At 41.2% G+C, this 18,705-nt stretch overlaps 1 protein-coding gene across 25 annotated transcripts in view; it reads right to left on the reverse strand.

The window, feature by feature from the left end:
• LOC146797530 (uncharacterized) overlaps positions 1 to 18,705 on the reverse strand; it is a 64,011-nt gene that overhangs the window by 22,269 nt on the left and 23,037 nt on the right. For 20 of the 25 annotated variants that reach the window (XR_014968492.1, XR_014968496.1, XR_014968495.1 and 17 more), the window contains 2 exons: positions 13,663 to 13,752; positions 1,144 to 1,199 (listed from right to left, as the gene is read on the reverse strand). The gene's annotated coding sequence lies outside the window, so the exon portion shown is untranslated. Of the gene's footprint in view, positions 1 to 1,143; positions 1,200 to 8,611; positions 8,628 to 13,662; positions 13,753 to 18,705 lie in introns of all 25 variants that reach the window. The other 5 variants (XR_014968493.1, XR_014968499.1, XR_014968494.1 and 2 more) reach the window with 2 other exon arrangements.

Below are 18,705 nucleotides of genomic sequence, written 5' to 3' on the forward strand. Positions count from 1 at the left end.
TGGGGTGAGATGTCAGGAGGAAGAGTGCAAGCAAAATTTAGGGAAGAGGTTTGAGTGGTGTTAGAAGGGAGAGTAAAGGGAGGTGTGATAAGCAGGGTCATGGGAAAGAGTGCATCTTTAGCCCATAGACAATGTCTATATGGTTAGCAGTATGAAGGAAAGCACAAGGACCGCACGGGGGCAGGCTGAGTGGTCAATTGTGAGCAGCACCAGGACAGAAAAGCAACAGAGTAGCCCACAAGGGCAGGTGAACAGTGGGTGGTGTCAGAACCAAGAGCACATTGGTAGCTCCAGGGGATGTATGTGCAGTGTCTAAAGTTCTTCAGAGGTGAACATCCTCCAGCTAGTATTGCTGCAGTTCCCATGCTTTTTCTACAAAAGGTGCAAGGTACAGAGAGCCCACATTTTGACAGCCCTAAGGCCACAGTCGGTGCTCCTTTGGAATTTACATTAACTGAAACATTAGCAGCAGTTAACATGCTCAAGCAGGGGAAGACTCCCTGCCTGGTCAAAATCCCAGGCGATTTATATAAATCTGATACTACTATTTGGGTCCCATACATTAACACCTACACTACTGCGGTCAGTGCCCCAATTCCTTTAACTTGGAAGGGAGCCGAGATAGTGCCCATCTTCAAAAAGGGAAGCCCCAACAATCAATCAATTTCCGTCCAATTAGCCTCCTGGATACCCTCCAGAAAGCCTTCTGTGAACAACTCTTGGATCGGTTAGGAGTGGATTGGCCAAAACAGCGTATTTTCCCCATTTGCAAGCGGATTTTAAATATTCTACCAGCTCTATTGAGCAAGTATTTAGATTCATATCGATCAAGTAGAAGACAGTAGACCTTGGAGGCGGGGATCTGTTTGTAGCATTTGTAGACCTCCACATGGCCTTTGATTTAGTATCTGGAGAGAAACTTTGGGCTACTCTCCATAAGATGGAGGTCCCAAATGAACTATAATCCGTTATTGTATGGCTGCATGAGGGGTATTTTGAAAGAATACATTATGGTGTCAAGGGCGAATTAACAGACCAAGTTATTGTTAACAAGGGGGTCCAACAGGGCTGTCTCCTGGTGCTCTTTTTACTCTACATTAACAACTGTTAGGGGGTACTTAAACAGCTGTGTTAATGACTCACCGGATATAGCTGATCAGAAAATCCCTGGACTCCTCTACACCGCCGACACCCTCCATCTAGCCAAAAACAGAATGGGGTTGTAAAATTTAGTAAATAGCTCTGTGCATTATGCAAAGATTTTGGCTTGGAACTTCCAAGACCAACATGATGGGGTACACAAAAAAAAAGAAAAGAAAGGCTATGTGGTGTGGTTACCCTGAACAATGACATTTTGGAAAGTATAGCGTAGATTGATTACTTGGGCGTCAGGCTGGCGTACTCTGAATCTTGACTCCCCCAGATAAACAAGAGCGCACAGATTACAACCCATCATGCAGAAGCGATTATTAGAATGTCAGGAAAAGCACTATGGCTTCCAGTAAATCCTGTGTTTGAAATCTATAAGATGCAGGCAAGGGGAGCAGCCCTATACAGGGCTGAACTCTGGGGGCAGGGTAACCTGAGCACTAAAGAAAATAACTTCCTTAAAACTATCACAAGGGTGGTGAAGGGATGCCTTTAACATTAGATCTCAGGATCTGTACAGTAGATGAGGTTGCAGCACTTAGACTGCTGCTGTTTTGGATGCAAGTATGGAGCAATAGCAAACTAAAATTCTATAGGTTTGGTCTTAGTGATGTTTAGTTGTCTAAGGAAGCTTTGCATACAATTGAGTGGTTGTGGAACATGAGGGGCGTCCTGTCGGAATTAGGACTTCAAAGGTTCTGGGACAACCCAGGATCTATTAAAAATAAAAAGCTATGGCTTTGGTTAAGCGAAGAAACTGGAGGTTGCATACTCACAGATAGAACAGGATACGGTCAGAGGCACACTGACCAATCGTTTCCTCATGTCCAAAGCTGCTCCCAACAGTGAAGAATTCTAGGACTTTATTGGGCCAATTCACACTCTCAGCCTGTTTTTACAGTTTAGATATGGCAATCTTTTTATTGCCGATTTTACTGCATGTTGGGCTTCCCAAGTAGATGGTTCAAGAAGATGAAAATGTTGCCCTACTATGGATAAAATAGAGTAACATCTACCTTTTTTCCTACCAAATACGCTCTTCCTAGAAGTAGGTGGATTGTCCCTTTAAGCAAAATTCAGACAGTTTTAACAGAGTTAATGCCCTCAGGATTTGGAAGAGCGAATCTACCCTAGTCTTAGTGGTCTCACTTTTCAACTTTAACTTTGCAGCTTGGGCCATTAGACAAAAAAGACTAATTAAAATGCGAATTAATCCATGGTACCCACTATGGAAACTGCATTTTTGCATTTAATTATTTTATGAATAAGTTACGATAAAATGTCCCCTTTAACTATATGCAATATTTTAATGTTTTTCATAATGATATGTGAATATTGTAGTGAAGGATTAGTAGTTATTTTATTTCAATTTGTCAATACATTTTAAAACTTTGAATATGCAATAGAGAGAATGTTAGCAATGGGAAGGAACCTTATCTTCCGATGGATACTTATAACCTCAGATTTCTCAAATTTAGAATAGATACCAAAGCAGGATCTCCAAAGATGGAGGGTCTGCGTAGTGAGTTTAGGCCAAATTATCCTGCAGGACTATACTGGCGAATTGCTTGTATGATCATGCCTGACTGATACGGCAGAAGTGCTTCATGAACAACGCCCAAGATGCAATCTGACCCAAGTAGAGTACAGGCACTCCACGTGCCAGCACAGTAGTGGCATCCTTGGCATTGGTAGACTCCTTCTGGAGACTCCTCTTTAACCAATACATTTCCAAAGACTATGCAACTTGTCAGAGTACTTTTCTGCACATTTATCTTTGCCCTATGTGAGCCCCTCAAAAAGCTGCTCGTCCACCCGATAATCTTTGGTCTATCAATGTAAAAGCTATTTTGAGTCCTAGCTACTGTACTCTTGTGGGAAAGTGCATCTTTTTTTACATGGTTTGCTCCTACATTTTGCCTGGAACATGTGATTTTGACTGAAAGTGCAATCGGTCCCTGCTAACCAGATTCCCAGTGCCAGATCTCTTTTCCAAAACTGTACCACAATTGTCACAACTACAGCAACCCCTTTAATTCCCTAGTAAGTGGTACCCCTAGTACCTAGGGCATTTGGACTGGAGAGGGTCCCCTAGGGCCGCAGCACCATTTGTGCCTCCCTAGGGACCCCTCACCAAGACAATGCAAAGTGCCATTGCAGGCTGCATGTCATAGTATAGAGAAAACTGAAGAATTGACATGGCACACATTTCTGTGTGCCATGCCCCCAGATACTGCATGAGGTAATAGTAAGTCACCCCTACTTCAGGCCTTGTTGCCATAATGCAGGGTGCACTATACCACATCTGTGGCTTAACTGCCAGAGTAAATATGACCCCACAAGATCAAAGTCTGTTCTTAGATATTAATGTGCGGAGGGAAGCCATGATGAGTACGTGGTCTGGACACCCGTCAATATGGGTTCTCCAGCACCATAATGGCTTCACTGTATCCAGGGATGTTTTGTACCAAACATCTCCTCTTAATAAATCCATACTGATGCGAGTATTGGATTTATTAATAAATGCACACAGGGGACACCTTGGAGGATCCCCTGAAAACCTGCCAAGTATTGGTGTGGTCTTTGACTAGTCTTAGCAAGCCTGCCACCACCAGAGATGTTTCTGTCGTCAGGGGGATGAACCTGTGCTCTCAGAGGCCAGGAACAAAGCCTGCTCTGGGTGAAGCTGCTTCACGCCACCTACAGGCCAGTATGGCATTCCAAGTTGGGAAGCTTCAAAGGTAACAGTCTTTGAAATGCAACCCCGGCACCTCCAGATAGTGGAGGATGTCAAACCCCCCTATCCTGCTCCACATTTGGCAGGGTGACAGGAAAATTTGTTAGATTAAGTTAGATTTAGTTTCATCCATCTTGTTTGAGAGGGAATTAGCGTCAAGGTTGTGCCACCTTCCCAAAGGAAGTGGTCACATAGAGGGTGTAGATACCCTAAAGATAGGTAGCCTATTGGCTACTAAACTTCTCCCCCTGTAAACTCCCCTAAATTTAGTATTTTGGTGGCACCCCTAGACCCTGAACTTTAGATTAGCTGCTGACCTGAGAACAGAGTACCTGCTACAGACTTTTGGGCACAAAACCCTGCTTGTTGTTTTAATGACTGCCATCGTGGTGGGCTGTCTCATCCTGCTGCTGTGAGGCCTCCAAGAACCCCATGTACCTCCAGTCCTCCGCCTATCGCCAGAGAACTCCCTTGAAGTAGAGGAGCTACTCCCCTGCAGTCCGCAGACACTGAACCTTCAGAGCTCAGCTTACTGACTTGCTGCTTCCTGCCAACACAGATGCAGCAACCGAACCAGAAGTGGTCAGATCTGTTCCCCCACCAAGTGAGAGGACACCAGGACCTACCAGAGCCATGCCGTAGCAATACCCTAGGTACCGGGCCGCCAGCAACTGAGACAAATAGTCCAAAACAGCACAGGGATGAAGCACCCGTCGGATGTCGAGACCCACTTTGTGAGTGGCCCAGCTGTCCAGAAATCATCCCTGCAATCAGCCTGCTCCGGACCCCGAAGACCAGCTGGTTACACAGAGCCCGGCTGACCCATCTGCTCTGCACCCAGCCTGCCCGGCCTGAGTATCAACAAACCAGCTGCACTCCCGTGGTCCTTAGGCCCTTGCAACCCGATCCATTGTTTGGGGGCTCCCCAGGACTTAAATGAGAGTTCTCATGTGTGTCTGTTTTAAGGTGCCCCCCCCCAACTGCGTAGCGCACCAGCTACCAAGGACCTCAGCACTCTACTCCTGGCCGAATCCGGGATGCTTCAGACGATCCGTTGGCGGAACACTGTACCTTGGCCTGCTGCTACCTTAAACTCCGAAGGTGAACCCCTAAAATAATTTTATAGGCATTTTTTAATTTTCTCCTATAAGCTATCATTGTGCGTAATTGCCGTTATTTTCCAAGCTTTGAAAAAACTTAACTAAAAAAGTACTTAATTGTGAACTCTTGGTCTTAAAAATTATATAAAAATCTTATTTTTCCAAATTGGTCTTGGATTTATTCTTGAGTGTGGTTCTTATTTAGTGCCTCTGGGAGTACAACAAATCTTAGCAATACCCTCTGATAAGCCTAAATGTTTGCCCACACTACCACAAATACAGCATTAGTATTATCTACTTTTGCCTCTGTGTACCAATCTGGAACCTACTGGACTCTGCACAGTGTCCTTCGTTTCAGTTCACTATATAGAAAGTCAGCTTGCTACAAGTATCTCCTCTGTTGAACGGTGAGATGGGGCAAAGAACATTGCAAGGGTGATGGCTAGCCCAATGTGAAAAGGAGTCACAACTTGTGGCAAGATGACTGCCCTGGTCCTGAACTCCATCTTATTCAGAAAAAAGGTGGTGGGCAGTTGCACTGAGAGAGCCTGCAACTCACTCACACGATGAGCTGAAGCGATCATGACATAACTCTCCTGGGCCAATCCCAGGCCACTATCATGAATTGGGCCCAGTCATTGTTGATCTTCAGAATTCTGATCAGAGAAGACAAAGACGGAAAGGCGTCCTGTGTTCCACCTCAGCTAAACTGCATCTCCTATGGAGGACCTTCGCTGAACCTCAAAACATAAATGTTTGGACACAGCACATTCTGGACGTGTGAAAATATCTAGTCCAGGTTCTCCCCACTGTCAGAATATAGGGTGTAGCTATCCCTTGTGGTCAGCCATATGCTACCAGCTGAGCTTGTCTGCCATGCCCCATGTGGTTCACAATCAGGAAGATACGCTGACCAGTCATCCCAACCACCTCCATAGACACAGAGTCTCCTGGCACAGGGTCCAGGATCCTCTCTCCTCCATACCTTGTTTGTATCAGTACCATATAGCAGCACAGCCTCCTCTGAAACCTGGATGAGGTATTACAGATTTCCTTGGTGCTGGGTCCACTGAGACTTCAGATTCTATTTCAGAGCCTGCATATGTCACCTGGACAAGCAAGAGGCCAACTAACAGGCCTGGAAGCTTCAGGGATGCTCTCACCAAGATCCAGAACCGAGGCTGAAACATCAGGACGATAGCCCAAATATCCTAGACTCACTGTGATGGACATCTTTTATAAAAAGAAAATCTCTGTGAAGAAGTCATTTGTGACTTCGACTCGTTGATTGACTGAGAACCCAAGCTATGTCAGGAGGTCTGCAATTATCTGGGCATTATCTACGATGGACTGCAGGAAGACAGACTTCAACGCCAGCCATAGATGTAGGGCAAAACTGGTATAAACCACCGCCTCTTTCGTGAACACCCGAGTGGCACTGAGGCGCAGGTAACATCTGTGGGACTTCAGGACAAGGAGATTAAATAATGCATCTTGCAGGTCTAATCCTAACATCTAGTCAACCAGTTACAGGGTAGACAAACTGGGCCAGGGTGAGCATTGTGAATTTGTCCTTTCAAGTAAAGGCATTCAGAGGGCGAAGATCTAAAATAAGACGAAGGCCTCCAGCCTTTTTTGGTAGACAACTCATCCCAATTTCCAAATCCTGAACCCTCTAGATGTCCTTTTGGGCAACAGAGCTTGCATCAAGGTCGATAGGTGGTCGCCTGTAAGCCACTGTAAAGTGGGAGGTAGTTGTGGTGGGTCAGAAAGAACTGGAAAGGCATAGCACTGTTGGACGACATGAAGGACCCATCTATTATATGTGATGGATTGCCACCATGTGAGAGAATGTTCCTGCCTCCTAGAGGGTGGTTGTGCACCACAAAGGGAAAACCTACGCAGCTTGGAGGATAATGCCACAAGGAGGGGAAATGGCAAGATCGGTCCCCCCTGTGATCTGCAAACTGTTTGCCTAACCCTGTCCCAGTAAGGACTGAGGTGATTGCAGTGAGGTCTGGGAGGGTTGTAGTTGCCTATATGCCAACCTGTGGAGTAGCATCAGAAAGGAAAAAAATTAATGAGGAAACTGTCTGGCATTGATGGGTCATGAAAAATGAAATAAGATGCAGCTTACTGGTGATAACTTAGACTTCAAACTCTCAGGAATAAGAACCTGCATAACAAAATCAGAGTCGCATGGTGCCAGTCTGGGGAATCTGCCCACTCTCCTGGTCGCCGGTGGGCTACAGCAAGGCTTTGGCCAAGTGCCCATAAGGGTGTCAGTTACAGATTCTTTGAACAGGGGAATAAGGGCTCAGAGGAAGCAGGCCCAGATTCCAAGCCTTCGAAGGACATTGATCCTAACTTTACCAGAAGGTTGGTGTAGGTCGAGGGCCTCAGCACCATGTCTAATTATCACAGCAGAGGAAGCACTTACTTTTGTTGGCAGGGAAAACAATCCTGTATCAAGCCCAGCGTAAATCTATGTACAAGCGGTCAGCATAATGTTGAGGCAAATGATTCCCACCACCACCACTGTCATTTCCAGGTGGTGGTCAAATCTGCTCAGAATCAAAACCAAAAAGATGGTGGAGCCTCAGCAGTAGATGGTGTATGGTCTGAATCAGGCGTAGGGGAACCGGTGGGATGTAGTGAAGTTAGTGCAGGACCTCACTCATTGACAAGAAGAATTCTGCATAACCTACATGATGCAGCATGCTACCCATGCAGGCAAGCACTTCAGCCAGGGTCTCCAAGCACAATAGAAATGCTGCAATACATTAGAATGCCCATACATTCAATTAAACACTCAATTCAAAGGCAGACTTTGTCTTTGCCAATACTTAACTTAAGCATTCAACTCTACAAAGTGACGGTATTTATAAAACGTCTATGCAACTGCTCTAGTGTGACTATTTTAAAATGATGTAGAGGAATCATGGACGATTCTGGAGGTAGTCTACATTTTAGAACATCGTCTGTATGTTCTCTAACTGTTAAGGCATGTCACAAATGTAATCAAATATTTACAATATAAGTTTTTACTGACTCCGCCGCAGTGTGGAAACTGAAGTGAAAGATAGATTACAATTAACGTCCAAAGCAAAGAATCAATCTGATGAAGCGGACTATCAGGCCGGAGCTTTTAATTCATATTTCAGGTACTCCCAGTGTACATTTCTCAAGCAACATTTATGAGAACGTTAGGCATAATGGACAGCTTAAAAGGGCGCTTACAAATCCAAACCCCAAATCTCACGGACAAAAACAGTCATCAATTAAGGGTAGGTGCTGCTGCTCCTAGCTTATCCAGAAATTCTCCAACACTACATGCTACATCTGTACTTAGACGGCCAAGGAAACAGTGGCAGGTAAACTGGGCTCCAGGATGTTTGACTGGATGGGGAAAGCACTGAACTCTCAATTTTTCTGTCAAATTCTGGAATAGAGGATGCCCCCTATGAAAGTCTTTTCTATGTTTTTTCCCTCTAATTAAACGTATCTAATCTTCCAATATAAATGAACTGGGGAAAGGGGACAATTAATATGGATACTTAAAGTCTATATCTTAAGAAAGGATGGATTCAACATATTTTTATGACAGTGTGTCACAAATACTTACCTAAACAACTCTGGAGCTGGAGAGTTGTTGGAAGACAAAACATCAGGCGGGAGATGTACAAAGGAACAAATAAGGAATCTATTAAATTCTTGGACACTGCAAGTAGGCTCAAATTTAATAGACATTATTGGAAAAATTGGCCACATTAGAAGGATGAAAAACATTTTGTTATAAGATGACACTTATTCTGTTTATTTGTTGTTGTACCTTCCTTGTTTTATGATTTCAAAAAATAAAATTTAAAAAAAGAAAAAGGTGGGATGGGTGTCAGGAGTAAAATCAGTATATTTAAGAACAACATTTCACCTGCCATGCTATTTTAGCCAAATCTCTATAGACTTTAGATTTGTCATAGGTTAATTAATGTTTGGGCCAAAGAAACGAACCATACACCCAACACAACCTACTTATCATGTATTTAATTGCACCAAACATTTTTTTTTTTTATGTGGGCTTGCTGCCTAATGAAACAGATTCATCTACATATCACCCAGAGAAATCCAAAGCCACTTTCCTTTTTAGGTTGAGCATTCGAGACATCTTGTATATATTTTAGTACATACTTTAGTGTATGCTTACATGTGTATGTACTTTGTGGGCTCTGGAGATCAGCCCTAGGACTTGTCTGCTTCCGCTTAGAGTCTTGTTTTCTGTTCGACTGCCTCTATATAACTGTCTTGATAGAAAATGACCAGCAGAGGTCCGTAAAATACCAAAATTGCCTAGTGCTGAGGGACTTTTTTATTTTTCAGGCGACTGCCTCTATGTAACTTTCTTGATAGAAAACGACCAGCAGAGGTTAGTAAAATACCAGAATCACTTTAGCATTCTCTCTATTCCAGTCCATAGATATGGTCTTCCACAAGCACCCGTAGACAATATTTTTTTCAAATCTTGTATTTTCAGTGATATGACCACCGAAGGCCCTGCTTTTATATTAAAAACAGCTTTGGACTAAACCATTTCCCGCTGAAAGGCAATATTTCTCTCCATTTGTTCCCATACCTGATGTGTCACGCAGGTTGGTGCTTACTTTCCCTCCATGTTAAAGAACAGTAGATGTTTCAGCGCCCAGCCTAATGTGCTGCATAGCTAAATACATATAAGTTCCCAAAGGCAAGACCGAATACATTGCAAATGCTTGTTCTAGTAATTCTGGGTGCATCAAGATAAGGCATTCGCTAGATGAAAATTAAGCTAAGGAGAGTGCTGCGCCCTTCCCCTCCCACTTCCCACCTTTCATGCCCTGTTGGAAAACTGCATTTTCTTGAGCATAGTCGGGACTATGCTAAAAATGGACAAATACGATCTCACATTACTTCTCCTTATATTACCATTAGCATTCATCCCAACCAGCTGGCCAAGTTGCATGAAACTATTTTACCAGAGCTTGAAATGAGCACAAGCCAAGTACCCTGAGCTGCAACAAATGTATTGTATTTCTAAATGAGATCAGAAACCTAACACTCCAAGAGTGTTGCATGTAATCAGCAGCTGTCCCTAGGAGCAACTGAGTGTAACAACAAAGTGTATATCACCAACTAGCAACCCACCCAAAACACCCCTTCATTAACCTTTCAGAAAATTTATGTTTGCAACACAGATTTCAAATTGCTACAGTTGAAAAGCAAACCTGAAGCAACACACGTATGATCCAGAAATCAAGGATAGACCCATCTAAAGCTAGTGGCCTGCTGTGTGTTTGCAGGTCTGTTACTCAGGGGTGGCCCTGACACCCAACCGTCACAATACTACCCATCGATCACAGAACTGATAACTGTATAGTCAAAACCTTCCAGTAAAACGAGTGGAGTCCAGAATCAGCGTACAAAATAATACAGATGTCTACTCACAGACAAGCCGCATAACAATATTTTGGCAGTTAGTGCTTCCTTGGTATATGGACTAATTCATTGTATATGCACAATCCAAGTGCCATCATTCGAACCCCTTCCAGGCAAGACCTGAAACATGACAGAGCGCTCTCACAGGATGTTCCCCTATGGGTTTTTTCTATTTATGGTTTCATAAGGTACGGTGTTGATACACCATTCAGTGGGAGATGTCCTTTTACAGAAGTGGATGCTATCTATTGAACTGCCACTTTGCAGCGATTGTAAGCTTTTGAGGCCTCCAAGCACAAGGAATGAAAAATACAAGCTATTACTTGGGAAACGCCTTTATGGAGTGTCACTGGAGCCCTTCTTGGGGGCTCATGTTCGATGTTATTATTAAAAGGTACAGATGCATCAACCTTTCATGAAATGTAGGCACTGGTTGTCCAAAAATGAGACAAGGAACCTGTGTATTTGTTAAATGCCATTCAGCGCATTTGAGGGCATGAGAAGTTGTGGGTTTTGAAGAGTGTCATTTAGCCTTGAAGAAGTCCCAACTGCTTATTAGAATGAAACACGACTATCTTTCATCCTGTTGCGAAATGAAATGAAGGATCTTTTTAGAAACATATTGAGTGTTCTGGACTCGTGGCACTTCGGATCTATGTTGCTGAATTTTTTGAATGGATCAACATTTTAATTAATTGAATATTTAGCTCATGTGGCTATCCTTAAAATCTGTACAGATCTGTCCGTTCAAGGACATATACTGAACATTCCTAAACACCAGTGTATAAAAGGTTAAGATCCAAAGGAAATCTTGCATGCAACCAAAAAATGTACTGGTTACGTGGTTCAAACATCTTTTACATGCATGTGATGGCATTAGCTTACCTTGACAACGGGGGACCAGATTTTTTGCAGGAAAACACTAATACACACTCTAAAGTCAGTCAAGTGTACAACATTTTTATTTCAGCTTAGCAACAATTTATTGAGACAAAAATAATCAGAACAAGGGAAGAAATGGCATCCCAATTTAATCTGTCACAGAAGTCAAAACACAAATCGAGTTGAATTTGAACAAATGAAGGGTTTCCACATTTACTGTGAAGTAATATTAAACAAAGAAATATAATTTATGCAACTTCATCTATTTTGACAATTCAACATTTTTATTCTTTAGAAATTGTCTGCTTTTTGACATTGGTTAGTTGCTCAGCTCATCTCAGAAGTGAAGACATGTTTCACACTTCAGTCATATGATCATGTGAGCCTCTACATATTTAATGTAACATTTCAAAGACTAATTCATTTTATAAATGAAGTGGATAATACAAACTTCGGTTATTCTATACAAACATTAACATACAAGAGTTTCCTTTAGTAATTATTAAAGATAAATGGCTGCCATAATAAAGCCATAGGAAAGGCAGCAGGTTGTATAGTTACCTCCTTATGGGCAAAATCCCTGCCCCAAAACTATGCAACCTACTACCTCTTCCTAGGAGCCCACTGTGTCTTCATCACTTCTCCAAAACGGGTGCTGAACAATGACATAAAAATTAAACATTTTTTCCCAAAATATTACCATACAACCAAACAGGTAGATACAAAACTTTCAAAGTGCAGAAGTCAGAAGATGACAACTTCAACACGAAAACAGAATTTCAAGTTTAAAAAACTACTACAAAACAAGGTCTCTATCAGTATTCTGGTACACCATCAACATGAGTCCTATAGCTATTCGGGAATATAAACAAGGTGACCTGAACTTGAGAAGCCAGTTCAAATAGCAATTTTAGAGATTTCTCCCATTGGTAGGCGAGCGAGTACTAAAAACAAGACAGTTGTCACACTTTGCTTTTTCTTGATTGGTAATCGATTTTTAAAAACTGCAACAATTACTCGTAAATAAAACTGAGAACTGTAATATTCTGAAGGTTAGGGATGTTCATCTATAAAGCCGAAGTTGGTCTACTCAACAGGGAAGGCAATAGATTGTATAGTTATCTCCAGAATAAGGTAAAATCACTACCTCACAACTATACAATCTACTACCTCACTCCGCTAGAGCAAATGGTATATGCAAATAATTTGGATCACATCCTAATTTTCAAGGTGCATTTTTTCATGACTTATTCATTGCACAAGCACTTACACCATCTGGTGTCAAACAGTGTACAATAAAATAACTATTACAAAAATTCACTTAGCCACACTGATCTACCTTGACATTTACCTTGACTGTGGTAAAAAGACTTTACCACACTGTAACCTGGCTCCACTGGAATTTTGTCGTCTACTTTGACACTTTGAGAAAGACAGTAGATTGTATAGTTATCTCCCAGCGGTGGGTATGACCCTAAAACTATACAACCTACTACCTCATCCCACAGTACAAACATCTTTCATCATAGCTTGAACACGAGGAGTTTTTTTTTTTTTTAAGGCTACAGCTGTAGAAACAATAGTAGAAAAACCTGTATAGAAACAAAAATTCAAAGAACATTTTTTCATTGTGACTTAATTTAAAATAAAGTGACCCTCATAAAATTTAAGGTATTTTGCAAACATTTTGAAAGATTTGCATGATCATCTGAACAGTCAGCAGAGAGTGAATAGCCTAGGTTCTGCTAGGTAAACTTTAGTTAAACTTTTTTGCTAAACTGCATACTTAAATAGAGGCAGAACTATTTTACAGAAAATTTTATAAGACTGCTATCAACCAACAGAAGAACATGCTTTCAGCAAGTCTAACCAAAACATCAGTGAACCCACTGTTAAGTATTTTCTGGAAACATTAAACACAGATTGTTGGCTATTTTAAAATAAGGCTGGTTACAGGTTCCTTAATTGTGGCAAGCCAAATGCCTTCGTGTTGGTAAATCAAAAAGGTTAAAGCTATTACCCTAATAAAAACGTCTTACTTCACGGGTGCTTAATCGGTGACCTCTGATTTAACGTGCAATAACATATCTGCACAAAACTATTGCAAAGGAAATCGTTTGGCCAACTTTTTCTGACACAAGTACTTTAAAAGCATACTGTGAAAATGACAGATTACAAAAAATGTAGGTTGTGAAAATGACAAATTACAAAAACTGTAGGTTGGTGCATCATTCTGAGAAAGTGTTTCAAGTTCACATCTCAACATAAAATGCTCTACGATTTTAGCACAGAATTGAGCTGGTTGTTCCCAAATAGATGCCTCACCTGAAGGTAGGAACTCAACTTGTAATTAATTCTTCATACTTGCCACAAATACCACATACAGATCAAAGCCAGTTCCTTGCCTTCAGCACCCTACAACGAAATAAAAAAGTTTTTTCAAAAGAAGATACGAGACACAAAAAGTTGTCATATTTTCAAACACGGTTACATTGAATTTTTCCAACAGTCCATTAACTCACTTATCTGCAATAAGGAATGTTGTAAATACGAGAAAAATAATCCTTTGAGCAAAGCACTGATAAAAATACAAAAGCATTCAACGAATAGTTATATACACATACTGAAAAACCAAAGGTTAAAGGGCTGTTTTATTGTGGTGAAATGTAAATGAACTAGACCATTGAAGTGGACCAGTTGATGTTCTAACTCGCACCCCTGCCATGCAGTGTTATCAACGAGGTTGCGATGATATCAATGAGGTCTTAGAACATGCAGGAGAGATGTAATATGTGAGATAATTAGTAAAGTTTGGCAAATGTGCAATGTATAGTTACTTAAGATAACTATAACTGGTGAATTTCAGTGGTTTTGTTAATTTTTTTACCCAGGCAAGTAAATTCCAGAGTGACAAAGCATTTTTTACTTTTGGATTAGTAGCTGTGCATGATCACTACTGGTAATCTTAAATATGGCACCCACTAATCTGGTCTGAGGTGATTACTATTATATTTCTAATAATATCTGTAGCTCAGGCGGATTTTCATTGAACATAAATAGCTCTTATTGCAGAAAATGTTGGAGACTTCTGATCCCATGGGTCTCCCACAGCACTTGGGTTGCAGACTGTATTGTCTCCTGAACTCCACAGGAGCAGAGCACGGTAGTGAGGGAGACGGTGCCTGGCCAAATTACAGAGGAAGGTCATCAAAAACGGTGGAGTTGAAGGGAGGTGGGCGTCCACAACAGACACTAATTTATCGTTCCAGGGGCTTGCCGACAGTATTTTCACCGCGCGTATTTGGGGAGATGTAGCTAAAAGGAATTTGGAAGAGTCCTTTGAACCACACGTAACCCCAGATTGTTATTTGCTTCACAACCAGTCTCTGGCTCTCTAGGTACTCTCGGAGACCCTCCATGCCGTTATCTGTGACCTTTGGGCACTGCTAGCAGGCAGTGGGTTCTGCAAGTAGCTGCAGGCAGCTATTACTTTGCATCGCTTTCAGCCCTCCGCACAACACTTGATCTTTGACTCTCCTCCACAGTTGGTTCCTGGCCTGGTGCATATCAGAGTCCTGCCTAAGCAGACTATCGTACACCCGCAAACTAAAAGCCATTTGCACCTTAATGTGGGGTGTTAGTAGGTGGGATGATGGTGTTGCTCTCATGAGAGATGGGGAAGCAGCAGGGCTTTCACCCCACCAGATTTTATCTCACTGATGCAAGAAAGCAAAGATAAAATCAGAGTCCTGCACCTGGATAACCAAGTTACTACTTTGGACTCATGGCTTTTTGTACTTTTACAATGTAGTGAGGGTGAGACTCAAAGCCTTACTTTCATGAGGTGGTAGTGGTTAGAAACCCAGCCTTAATGATAAATTGAACAACTATTAAGCCATAGGTCTGCATTGATTCCCAACGTTAGTCTTTGTCAATCTTGTTTTGTCATGGTTTTTTACATTAAAAAAAAATATAAACAAAAAGATGCATTAACCCCTTCGACGCGCTTGACGGAACGGTTCCGTCATGCACGTCGGTTGGGCTGTGCTTATGACGGAACCGTTTGTCATGGCCCCGCCCGCGCACGGAATCTTCAGCGTGGCGCGGAAATCCGCGCCGCGCTGAAGGGGTTAATAAGTATGCATTAATAAAAAAAAACGAAGAGCAAAAATATTTTTGGTCTCAAACCTTGCCATAAGAGTGCCTGGTACTGAAGGGAACTATGTGCGAGATGGGCTAGTTGTGAAAGAAGAATGCAGTCACTCATAGTAAAGCTAGCCTATAACTGAAGTAGAATGACCAACTCACTTAACCATGCTGGAATAGGCAGAAGACAACAATGTGAATAACATATAAAACACATAAAGAGGGCTGGCCAATGCCACACATAAAACACTGAATAACTTTAATATCCAAGCAGTGCTACACTTGAGACAAATAAGAGAAATCGCCAGCAAGTAAATTAAACTGGATCTAAAGAAAAGAAATAAGGGGCTTGCTCCTTCTGGAGCAGAAATAAACAGCAACTATTTTTTAGCTCCTGCGCGCTAGGCTCTACACTTTCCTAAATCTATGGCTTTTTGACCAATACTATCCTTTCCGAAGGAGCAAGGCATGATTCTATGATTCCTAGAACTAGTCTAATCTCGGTTTTTTGTAAGGACTTTTTTCCTGCAATGAATTCAGATTCTTTGATGACAACAGAGAAGATTGAGCACCTGCACTAGACGTTTGTGATTGCATGGTTAACTGGGCTAACCAGAATTTTAAAAAAGCATGGACAGAATGGCACAGGTTTTCCAAGATATGAAGAGGACATTTCCCCTAACAAATATTGTAGTACAGTCCAAGAGAGTGGCGGCCTTTGATTTTATATAGGACTGGCAACATTCAATCTAGAGGGTGATGCCTATGTACACTACTTCTGCTTTGACTTCACTTTTCGAAGGGAGTGGGTGAATTAGAGGGCATTTTCAGCTAAATTAGATTTTATAGTACCAAAATTAACTTTTTACTTTTTCTATTAAATGCAAACAGCAGTAAATGTTCTTCCACATCTAGAGGTTCTTCTGGACTTCATTATAAAAATAAAAACATGTATAGAAATGGATTCTAGCATCTCTGACAAACTCGGGTAAAAGTGTTAACGTAAAATAAATTCAATAACAGCAAATGTAAAAAGGAAAATAAAGAAATTAACTAGCATCCCTCTGTTTTCTAGTTTAAGGTATACCTTTAACTCTGTTTGAAACTATGCTAATTCTATTCACAGAACGAGAGAAGATAATTCAACAGTTTACAAGTGGATCTGTTTCAGGTGTAGAATTCAGTTGATTTCAATGACGTTTTCTTCCACATATCAGATTCCAATCTTCAGTTAAGGAGGATTCTTTTCTCTAGCATGATTGTTTAACATGACTTGGTAAAGGAGGCAGCATATTTCTGTTCTCTTTTCAGTTATACAATATACTAAAACAGCAGAGCCCATAATCCTTTGAGTGCAATTAGACTTTCAGAACAAAGAATCTTAATTAGCCCAGCATAGGGTGTTTAACCACCCCATGTGCTCTCCTTGGGAGGGTTTCTTCCATGCAACCAATTCAAAGATGCATGTGTTAATTCGGCTAGTAAACCATTGAGATTTTTGCATGTTTGAGGGGGGGGGGGATTAAAGGGAGGAAGGTGCGTGGGTATTCTCACATGTATCCACCTTAAAGATTTTGACATAAAGGAACGCAGTGTTAGCCGATTACAGAGAAGTCTCTATTCTGATTACAGAGATAAGTCTCTATTCTGATAAGTAGTTGCCTTCAGAACTCCACGTTGTCTCTTATATAGGCATGCAACTGAATACGTGGGGCTTATGGAATGAATAAAATATAAAACAAAAAAAAAAAACAAAAAAGAATCCTGGGTTCTAGAACACAGATCAAGGAGTAACTTAAATGCAGTTTTGTCTAGACCAATAGAGCATTTTGATGGTTTGGCTCTTACGTATTCAGCCTCATCTAGGATTGCAGGATTGATTTGTAGTGTTAAGTTTGATTGGTAGAAACTGTTTTGCAAAATAAGTTGAAATTTAACGTCCCTAGGGTCTCTCAAAATGCAAAAAAAATTGATTCAATGGAATGGGCAAAATCCTCGGTTTCAAAATCAGAATCATATTCTACATATTCTAACCTTGGTAACTTTGAATAATATTCAGTAAGACGAGAAAAGGAACAGCACATGGTAGATCACTTGCATTTAAAGGGGGAATACAAGGCACCAGAAAGAGAGGTTCCAATCAAGATACATGGTATGGCATAAACATTGATAGTAATAAAGGAAGACACCATATAAATGTAGTCTTTCAATTTTCTTCAACCGAGATTGTATCAGTGGAAAGAAAGCTAACAAATTGCAAAGTACTAACTGCGCCCATAGTACACTCTTTCCAGCTCCAACCACTCACTGTTGCATTGGGTGATTAAAATAGGTTATAAGTAAAGTATAAGTGAAGTCTCACTCATAATATTTACTACTGTGGGTAGACTGTGGGCGTCGGGGCATTTATTTGTTAGCTAGAATATTTACAGGATCTTTCTTTTTCTTTTCAGGTTGTAGTCAGTTACAGGCCTTTGAATTCTCCTTCCTAGCATATAGGACTTAAACCCCCCCCCCCCCTTTGAAAGTGTTAAGTCTTTTATCAGTGTCACAACTTATAGGGGCCTACTCACCTCTTTGTAAAGTATGGAGGATAAGGGCATATTCCTGTCAATTATAGCCTTTTGTGTAAGTAACTGGAGCTGAATGCTCTAGACAGGGACTGCACTACCTATGTACACTCAAAAGTGAGTATGTAACAAATTAAACAAAGCTTATGAAATACTTGAGATGACAAACTAATAAACATCATCAAGACCAATGTATATATCTGGTTCGTCCATGAACATTCGCATATCTGAAAAACGGATCAGAGTTTCTTCTTGTTGAAGTGTTGTTTAATCACACTCATTTCAAAGTGAAAAAGTTCATGATACAATGATCCAAATCGAATGAAGAATCAAATGACAAAGCTCAATTTTCCCAATGCCTTTCGGGCGTAGAATTCGCCCTTCTTCAGGGGATATCTATGAATGAAAACAAAATGATCGAATTAAATGATTCAAAGGAAACTATTAACAAAATAAAGGATGGAAAGGCTCAACGCCACCAAACAGTTTTTAGACGAAGTCAGGAGGTTGAAAGTTAAAAGCACGTCACCAATAGAATTGAGAAAAGCTGCTGTGTGTACAAGGAGGGGTAGCGGCTTGTACAGTGCGTGAGAGCAAAAAGTGGATAAAAATCACCGTGTGAAAAAAGCTATAAGACAATACATACACAAAT

This window comes from Triturus cristatus, chromosome 9 (assembly GCF_964204655.1).
Source record: "Triturus cristatus chromosome 9, aTriCri1.1, whole genome shotgun sequence".
Lineage (NCBI taxonomy): Eukaryota > Metazoa > Chordata > Amphibia > Caudata > Salamandridae > Triturus > Triturus cristatus.